The following is a 10,076-nucleotide window of genomic DNA, read 5'->3' as shown; positions in this document are numbered from 1 at the left end:
GAAGCAGTCGTGTTTAATTGAGTCGGTCAAGAAACCGGCAAATTTTTCGAAGAAAAAGTGATTTGTACTCCAATAATGTGTCACTTCAGATCAGAGTAATCGCTGTATTTTTTTTGGTTTGTAAGCCGTCTCTCATATGAGATAGTTGTAAGACGGCGATTACAACAAATTTGGAAAATACCCACATGTTCCAGTTTTTTTTAAGAAGCCTAGTCTGACGTTTGTTTCCAGTGCCGCCCATTTCAACCTCAATGTCCTAAGAAGCGTTTCAGCATATAATTCGCAGTGGAGATGTAGTTTTTTTTTCCAGTGGCAGATATTTCCGTAGGTCCAGTTTCTAACTCCAGAAAATGTAATTCAGTGAAATCAAGGTAACTCTTTTGTGTTGACTTTTAAAGTTAAAATAGATATTTTTTTTTAATAGTAATAATTGCTTTCATAAATTAAAGAAATTGTAATAATTAGAATTATATGTGTTAGGGCGTGGCCATAGCTGTCATAATTATTCTCAGTTTTAAATTTCAAGTATTGACATCTGACAGCTAGTTTTATTTTTTGACATTAGTTTGTTTTGTTTTTAGAAAAAGGTTAACCTATATGAATAGTCTGATTTTAAAGACATTTCTTTATTTGTAATAATTTATTTCTGCCACAGTTTAGAGCCCAGTAACATTTTTTTTGTAAGTTTGGAGCAACTTCCACTTGTGAACAGAGTATGTATACGGATAGGACATGTAAGTTTTTCTTCTTTGTTATTTTGGTATTTATCTCTGTAACTATCTATATAGTATTTTGTGCCATTTATTTGTGTAACTGTTTGTGGTGAGACAACAATAAATGTTTAAATTAGTTCTTTAAACCATTTTGTATATTTATTTTAGAACAGTCTCCTAACCTCTCTTTTGTGTTTTTTAAGACGGAAGAACCTTTTCTTTCATCCAGCAGGAAGTTTCCTCGAAGCGGCGTCCCATTTCAAATAGCTAGAGGGAACTCTTGTGTTTTGTTTGTCTGTTTGTTCCAGGAGATTCATTTAAGTACCCCTTTGTTTCAGTTTTGTAGTTGCCCCAATCTAATCACCTTGCCATTCAACTTATCCACGACCCAGCTACTCCAAATAAACTCTGAGCGCCGTTCGCATAAGGTTCGATTTGTGTTGCTTGCCCTATCTTTGCCCCAATAATTTCTGTCCCTAATTTTCAACCCCCTGCAATAATACCCTATGTGGTAGGCAAAATATTCGTTACAATAATAATGATACATTTCTTGTTTTTTTTTTATAAAATGGGGTATTTTGGCAATGGTATAAAGATGTACCACTACATGTTACAACTTTTTTTCTGGGAACGCTAAGTGGTTCATATATGTACCTCCACAAAACTACCAGCAAAATGATGCTGCGTTTTGATGATTGCTGTTTTAGTAAATTATATCCCCGAAAAATCAGTTATTACACAAAACACAATACTTTAAAGTCTTTTCTATTTTACCCGTCAAAGGGTTTTAAGCTAATAAATAAATTGAATAACTTTTTTTTATTGGCACAAAGAGCTTTATTTTTTTTTTATTCAAAATGCGGATATTTTTACCCGAAAAAAGTTGCCCTACGACCATTTGGAACGAAGTTAGCCCTTTTTTGTTCAACCAGCTTTATTTATACACATTATGAAATAAAAAAATTCATTTGATAATTTTTATATTTTAAGTTCTACTGCGTTAAATTGCAAAAAGACGTTAAAAAAACCCTTGGCAGAGTTTTAAACGTAAAGGGATATTGAGCAAGTCTCTGGGAGAATAGAGGCAGTGTGAATTTAAAACACTGAAAAAGTGAACTTACAACTTTAAATTCAAATTTGTACTTCGTACAAATATTATAACAATGGGTACAAGAATATATAATACTTAGTAAATCAACTTACGTTCTTCGAAAGTTTCCAGTTCGTCTCCAGAATTATCAGAGATTTCATCGGAATTAGGTTCATAATTACGATATATAATTGAATCATCGCTAAATTCATGTTCATCTTCTTCGTCGGACATATTATATAGTATTTGTTCAAGTTCATAATCTGATAAACCGCGTGTATTTCGTGAACTCATTGTGAACAGTAAATACTGAACTATTTGAGCGATTCAACATGTATCGACAAGTACTCCAGCTTCTTCTTCTTCAAGTGCCCTCTCCGCTACGGAGTTTGGCAATCATCATTGGTATTCGTATCTTTGAAGCTGTTGCTCTAAATAATTGGTTAGATCTGCACTGGAACCAGTCTCTTAAATTGCGCAGCCAAGATATACGTCGTCTCCCCACGCTTCGTTTGCCCCGAATCTTTCCTTGGATAATTAACCGGAGCAACCGGTGCTCCATCTACACAACTAAATCTCTGCGTGGCGTGCCAAAACTCTCTCCCTACTGCCTACGAAGTTGGACCGGCGTGGAGTGAAGTAACTTTCAAACTCTTTCTACGCCGTGTCGGGCCCATCGGACCGGCAGTCAAATATTGACATTTTATTCGTTATTAATTACTTTTGAAAAAAAACTACAGCAACGACGTTAAATATTTAATAGTAATAATTGTCAAAGTTCAGTTGGTCTGTAGGCCTAATTTAAAAATATAGCTTGGCAGTTAACTTGTTAAATTTAAAATTGATCAATTAATGTGTTTAAATATTTTATCAATAAGATATAATAGTTTTAACTTCTTTTAGACGAGAATTCTAAAAATCAGCCGTTTTTCACTTAATAAAAAAATTTGAATAAATTTGTATAACTTTTGTTATTCCACTTATATAGAATCTAAAACAATATAATACTGTGTTTTTGCTCATTTCTCTGTGCTAAAAAACTGAAGTAGCAGTTTCTCGTATAATATTGTAGGTTTGATAGAAAATAAAACAGAAACATCCTATAAGCCTTTTTGTCAATTATCAAATTTACCATACAATGGTTAACCATACAGTATTTGTTTACTAAGCCTTGTATAATTTGTCTTGGAATGAAATGGTTGATCAAATTTTGAAACAGTAATTTTAGAACTACAACAACCCCTTCACTTATCTTTTAACTTCGGTTAAGTTTTGGACAATATCTTTAATATTTTACTGGAAATGAAATTATTGCTTAAAATAAATAAAAGTACTTTTGAATTATTTTGAGCATTCGCTTTATCCCTACCTTAATGGCTGTCATCTCAATGTAAGGTCGACAAAAATATGTTATCACTTGTTTCTAATACAATTATAACCTACGCAGTCGACTCCTATACAGATATATCTTAAAAAACTACATAATTCTAATAACTGAAATTTACTGTACATTCAATTATACTAGTTGTTATCAAATATGCACACGTGTCTTGATAAAACTTTAAAGATTTTTGTGTAAACTCCTTAATGTACAGAGAAAAAGTATAACAGACGGAAATAAAACTCGCTCAACAATGCGTTTTTAGAAAGTTCACCGAATATAGTGTATCGGAAGTTATTCACCGACTAGAAACTCATCTAACAATTCTTCAAAAACATAATTCATATTTTTGTGATTGTAATTGAAATTGAAAACATGTATATTTTCATATAGAACGGTTATATTCTTAATTATAATCCTAAGGGCCAGCCATTAATTTGAGTATTACCTAGAAATGATACTTCAACCTTCTCAAATGAGGATATTGAGATGAGTAGCTGAGAAAGAATATCAAATAATGAAATAGCAGATTTTATTTAAAAAATCTTTTATAAAAGGTATAATAGAAAAACCCTATCGGGCTACATCACTACATCTACATCTCATAGATACTCCGTCTAAGGATCTAGCAACTCCAGTGCTGGAGTTCTACGATGATTATATTTATACGTATATTTAAAGTGGTTTTTCCCACGTATTTAGTGACTTCAAACATGTAAACCTAGAAAAGCACTGATGATGGAATAGTCATTTCGAAAACGTTCTGTGATGTAGCCCGATAGGGCTTTTATATTATTACACCTAGAAGTGCATTCAATAATATGAAACAAACATTATGTTGTATAGACCTCAGCCTAAATCTTAGAAAACGAGTACCAAAGTGTTATGTATTTTTTGTTCTTTTGTATGGGGCGGAGTCATGGACTTTAAATAAACAATGTCTCAATAAATTGGAAGCATTTGAAATGTGGACATATCGAAGAATGCTGAAAATCTCCTGGACAGATAGAATAACCAATGAAAAAGTACTAAGAAGAATAGAGAACAGCAGGGAGATACTGGATTCCATCAAAATAAAACTACAATATCTGGGCCATATAACACGTGGTGACAGATATGAATTGATAAAACTAATAATGCAGAGAAAGATTCAAGGAAAGTGCAGCATAGTTAGAAGAAGAATGTCCTGGCTGAGAAACCTCAGAGAATGGTTTGGATGCAGCTCAACTGAACTCTTTCGGACTGTAGTGTCAAAAGTTAGAATAGCAGTGATAATTACCAACCTTCGTCGCGGAGATGGAACGTAAAGAAGATTATTATACCTTTTATACAGAATTTTTTAAATAAAATTTTTGTGATTTATGGTATACAGCCAACTACAGGAAATTAATTTTCCTTGTGGAAATAGGGGAACTGTTGCACATTCAAGATAGTGTACAACGTGGAGACCAAAAGGAGGGGAGTGGAACCAGCGTGTTACATGAATGTATAGTGAGATACTAGCAAGAAGTAAGGAATTTAAAACAATCAGATCACCAGAAAGATTCTTACTGACGATATAGCTGGAAGTCAACGTCAAAAATAGGACTACATCCTTAAGATCGAACAATTACAGATCCAAAGACTAACATAAGAAGAAGACACATAAAAAATATACAAGTCCAAAGGAAAACAATTACATAATACAAAAAAAAGTAAATCAAATCTAATACTATGACATTCTCTCTCCCTTTTCTTCGAACGGCACTACATGGAACATACTTTCACTAAAATGGCCCCTTTGTATTGCGGTGTTTCATTGATTTTATTTATTTAGACAGCGCTCTAATCGCATATAGACTGAAAAGTTTTGTGTCAACTGCCGATATATGAATGGAAATATTTCTCATCTCATCTTATTTTGCAAGCTATACCTGATGATGCCAAAATGTTAAAATAGTTATATAGTGGCAAATAGACGAGGTGTATATATTTTTGTTCGTATATTCTTTGTAGATAATACGAAATATAGTTACAAATAGGAACGATGTCCTTTTGATACTGTATAAATTCGAATTTCCCAGTATCAATCACCATTATTCATCATATTGCTGTCTTTGTTCAAAGTATTCTATTGTGGTTGAAATAATAGCTTAATTTCACAGTTTTAGATTCTGTAAATAGACAAGGGCATCTTCTTCTTCGTGTACCTAATCGTTTAAGCAAATTGGCGATCATCACCGCCCATTTTACTCTGTCTGTAGCTCTGATTGGAGTTTTTCCACTCCACTGCTTTAAATTTTTCAACCAGGGCGTGCATCGTCTCCCCGGTTCTCTTTTTTCTTCCACTTTCCCTTGTATAATCAATCGCATCAGCTCATATCTTTCATTTAGTATGTGACCAAAGTACCTCATTTGTCTTTCCTTCATAATGTTGAGTATTTCTTCTTTTTTTTTTCATCTTTCTTAATGCTTCCGTGTTTGTTACGTGTTGTGTCCATGATATTTTGCACGTTCTTCGATAACACCACATCTCAAAGCTGGCAAGTCTTTTTTCAGTTGCGTCCGTAATTATGTAGGCTTCAACTTCAAATTCAGAAAATACGTAGCATCTCAATACAGTAGTTTTAATTTCTATTCCCAGTTTTCCATTGCACAATACTGCTTTTATCTTATTAAAAGCGCTTCTGGCCATCTCAATGCGTTCTCAATTTGTGTTCAGAGTCATCTCATACCTCTCGCACTACTGCGTAGTGCGATAAACCAAAGTTTGCAGCCCGTCTCTGCTGTCTGCAAGGAGTATTGTATCGCCTGCATAACTGAGATTATTCACTAGTAATTTATATGCCTTTATTGATGTCTTCTAGTGGCTCTGTTCTGATCACATATTAAAAAGTAGAGGGGATAGTATACATCCTTGTTGTACTCCTCTTCTTATAGCAGGTATACATGTGCAAATATTCACCGGACGGTAGTCTTAAGTCGGTTTAAATGTTCATATATGGACATAAATGTAGCTTTTGGAATAAGACATCTCCTGGGAGATATAGATGCCTGAATTGTATGATAAATTAACGAAGTTTTTCGTTTTTTCGTAATTAAATCTTAAAAAAAATAAATACAAGTGAATACGATGAATAAATGAGTGAATTCAATGAATCTTTCGCTTTTCGATGAGTTACGCGAGTTTCTAGTCTGTCAACTTTATATCGGTGATCTTTTTAATAACCATATAAAATATTCAATATTTAACATTCACAAATACTAGCGAATAACTGTTACAAATACAGAACATGCATTCTTTACTCTCAGCAACAAATATTCCTTACATAAAATCTATCTTTTCATTTGCTAGATTATTATAAACATTTTCACAATGAACATTTTTAAGTTATCATTATCGTGAATTCGCAATTACAGTTGTATATGCCTGAGGAGCAGAATCTTTTTACAAAAAAGTTTAGAGACGGAGACAGATGACAATAGCGGCAGGATCCTATATATTGCATTACATAGACTTACAGAAAGAGTCTTTGTGGACTGCTACAAAAAAAAACATCGCAAATATTTTCAGCTTCGAATTCGAAAAAAACAAAACACACGCCATTAAAAATAAAAAAATACCTTTGAACTTAAGGTATTGAATGAGTGTCTAGTAGCTGTTCTCGCATACAGCGATCCGATGTGAAAACTCCAACAATCAAGAAAATACGTACGAAATTATAATTGCAAAACAAGAAGAAAAAGTAATGCATGAAGAGCAAAATCCAAAATAACACACGCCATCGAACACACCCTAAAACAAAAATGGAGATGGGCAAGACATAACGGAGAATATGAAGATGTAAGAGAGTTACTGACTACGAGTATATATTGCAAACAATCATTAAAATCATTGCAGACTATATGGGGCGATGATATTCAGCAAACTTCAAGTTCAATAAGTATAGAAAAGACAATTGGAAGACATAGATAAATGGAGAAGGTGAAAGGGATATATGCGAGAGCTATATAAATAATGAGCTGTAGATAAATAAATGTGGCGTACAAATCCAATATCTATATGTATAAATATATTTTTCTAGCAGTATATTTTACTTCTGTTGATTGATATGGGTATACATATTATATTTAACAAAAACGATTCGATATATGAAAATATATTCGTAAAAAAAACCCTTCTTATTAATGGATTGCAATGCGATATGGAACTGATCGTGGATTTATAAAATCAATTTTAAGATCCAGTTGAACGGGAAAATATAAGATGGAAATTTATTTCGTTGTGTTTATTAAACGTTATTATTAATCCACCATATAGTTTATAGTGCCAACATAAAAATTAAGCTAGACCAATATCGACAAACACCATAAATTACAATTACTAGTGGAATAAGTTAAGGGGATATGGTCTGCTATTTACTTTCGCATTGGAAGATCTCTTTAAGTCCATGGATTAAGAAAATAAAAGAATCTGCGTCATTGAAAAAATATTTAAAGCATCTTAGCTTCGCTAATTATATACTATTGATAACAGCAAATAAGAAAGAACTAAGTACAATGATATCAGATCTAGAAAAAGGATCATGAAATCAAGAATTATTACACATGTGTTAAAGAGATTGGTCTTGATGGAAAAGATATCAGGATGATCCAACAGCTGTAATGGAATCAAAAGGGAGAATTAAGTATCTCCAATCTTCAAGTCTATATACAGAATAGGCAGAAATTAGTGAGGGCGCAGCTGTGGATCCAAAGAGGGCGATTGCCCCCCTCTCAAAAAAAGTGATTTGAATAAAGACTTGATTAAGATATGAATAGCAATAGCTAGAAATACTTTTACTAGAATCAATTACTAACTTTTCTAATGAGAAACTCTTTTGGGTCTCCGTATTGGCGTCCTAAAATGTTACAGATGGCCAATAATAGTGTATGGTAGCGTGACCTGGTCACTTAAAGTAAGATCGCTAAACTGTATTGACGGGTTCGAAATTTGGTGTCCCAGAGAGTTCTTTAAAATTCCATGGGTCGACCATATTACAAATGAAGAAGACTTAAGAAGCGGTAATACCCAAATAGAGTTTCTAAAGATCGTTAACCAGTAAAAGGTCGCATATATAGGCCATATTTTAAGAGGCAACAAATATAATGTTTTAAAAACCATTTTAATGGGCAAAATTGAAGATCAGAGAGAAGGAACCAAAGGATCCTTACCATAATTCAACCAGCATGAATGTCTACACGCTGTAAAGCGTACGGCACCAGAGGAAGAAGAGCGCATTCAAGAATATACTTACCAGTGCAGATGAAAATAACCAAATTAGAGATTACCCACAAGACTAATGATGACATGCGCGAAATTTTAAATCTTTTATAGCACATTATGACCCCAAAAATATTTTTAAAATTAAGGACGAAGAGGTTCAATGAATGAATTAGGAAAATTCAAATAATATGAAAGAGCAATGCTGTGAATATAACTGCGAGATAGAAAGGAAAACGAGTTGACAAAGAGAAAAACTAAAACAACAGACGTCGTTAAATACCCTCTAAAACTAGTTTGGAGATATTCTATGGCGTAATGAAAGATATGAAGATGGACACTGGAGACCATATATTGGGCTAAATGGAGATGAATGGAATGGAACTATATTCACAATGTTAATAAATAATATTGTTCTGAAGCTATTTTCTTGTTGAATAATAATAATAGCCAATACATAGTATTTATTTCGTATTTTTCCTATAGTATATAATACTGTGGTTGCAAAATTTTAATTTCGCAAATATATTATTTCAGAAATATTTAGAGGAAAATCGGGCATACCCTTCCTATCGGTTTTCAATCATTTGGACACTGAGGCAATCGGATTAAACATATGTAACTTAGAACAGAAAACTACTCCGAATAGTTAAACTCATGATATAATTTTGAATTGTATAACAAATACAAACATTAAAAATCAAGTAAAGGTTTTAACATAAGGATGCATTGAGGAGTTAATTTCAAGGTCGAGCAATAAATCTTATAAAGGTGGGTATTCACTTAAGGAAAATACTGCAAATGAACTGAAAGAACCGTTTCTAAATTTAGAAAATATCCAAAAAAATTTCTTCACAGTTTGCGCAAGTGAATATCTTGATTGGCACGAAAAGAATTTGCCGAATACGTTCCCGAAATCTATAGGATATACGTTCGCAGGATTTTGCTAAATCAATATCAACCTTAACATGAATTCAACATGTTCATCTTACACCCAACATGTTCACGTTGAATACATAGAAAGAATCGTTGGTATTGAATCAATACCAAGCTCAACATGTTCATGTTAAACACGCGGTTGAACTTGACCTGTTCATAGTTAAATGAACGGAATTGAGTATATTAAAAGGCATTGTCAGACAAAACTAGGAGACCGTATAAGAAATAAAGACATGAGTGTAATGTGGGGTGTAATAACTGGAAAAAAGACGATGTCAATGGTATAGTTACGTGAAAAGAGTGGAAAAAGACAGCTGACAAAGAACTGTGATTGACGACAAGCCAGTTGAAAAGGGAACGCAAGGAAGACTACCGAAATCGACGAGATGAAAGAATAGTTGGCAGCGATGAATAGGTATAACAGAGCTAAAGGCCTTAAATGAGAAAAAAGAGAATATTCACATAGATAATGATAGGAATACGAGTGGCACAATATTTAACAAATATTTACGTCTGCACTGAAAATGAGGTAAAAATAAATGCCCAAAAAACAAAATATATGTACGCCTCCAAGTCTACTATATACCTAGGTTTGTTACTAAGGACAACAAAGTCAGCAAAGAAATAAAAGAAAGATAGTCCTTGTCAATAGGTGTTACTATGGCCTGGGAAGACAAATGGTATCAAAACTCCCCAGAAAAATTAAACTGA

This window comes from Diabrotica undecimpunctata, chromosome 7, assembly GCF_040954645.1.
Source record: "Diabrotica undecimpunctata isolate CICGRU chromosome 7, icDiaUnde3, whole genome shotgun sequence".
In the NCBI taxonomy this organism is placed as follows: Eukaryota; Metazoa; Arthropoda; class Insecta; order Coleoptera; family Chrysomelidae; genus Diabrotica; species Diabrotica undecimpunctata.
This window is presented reverse-complemented; position numbering follows the sequence as displayed.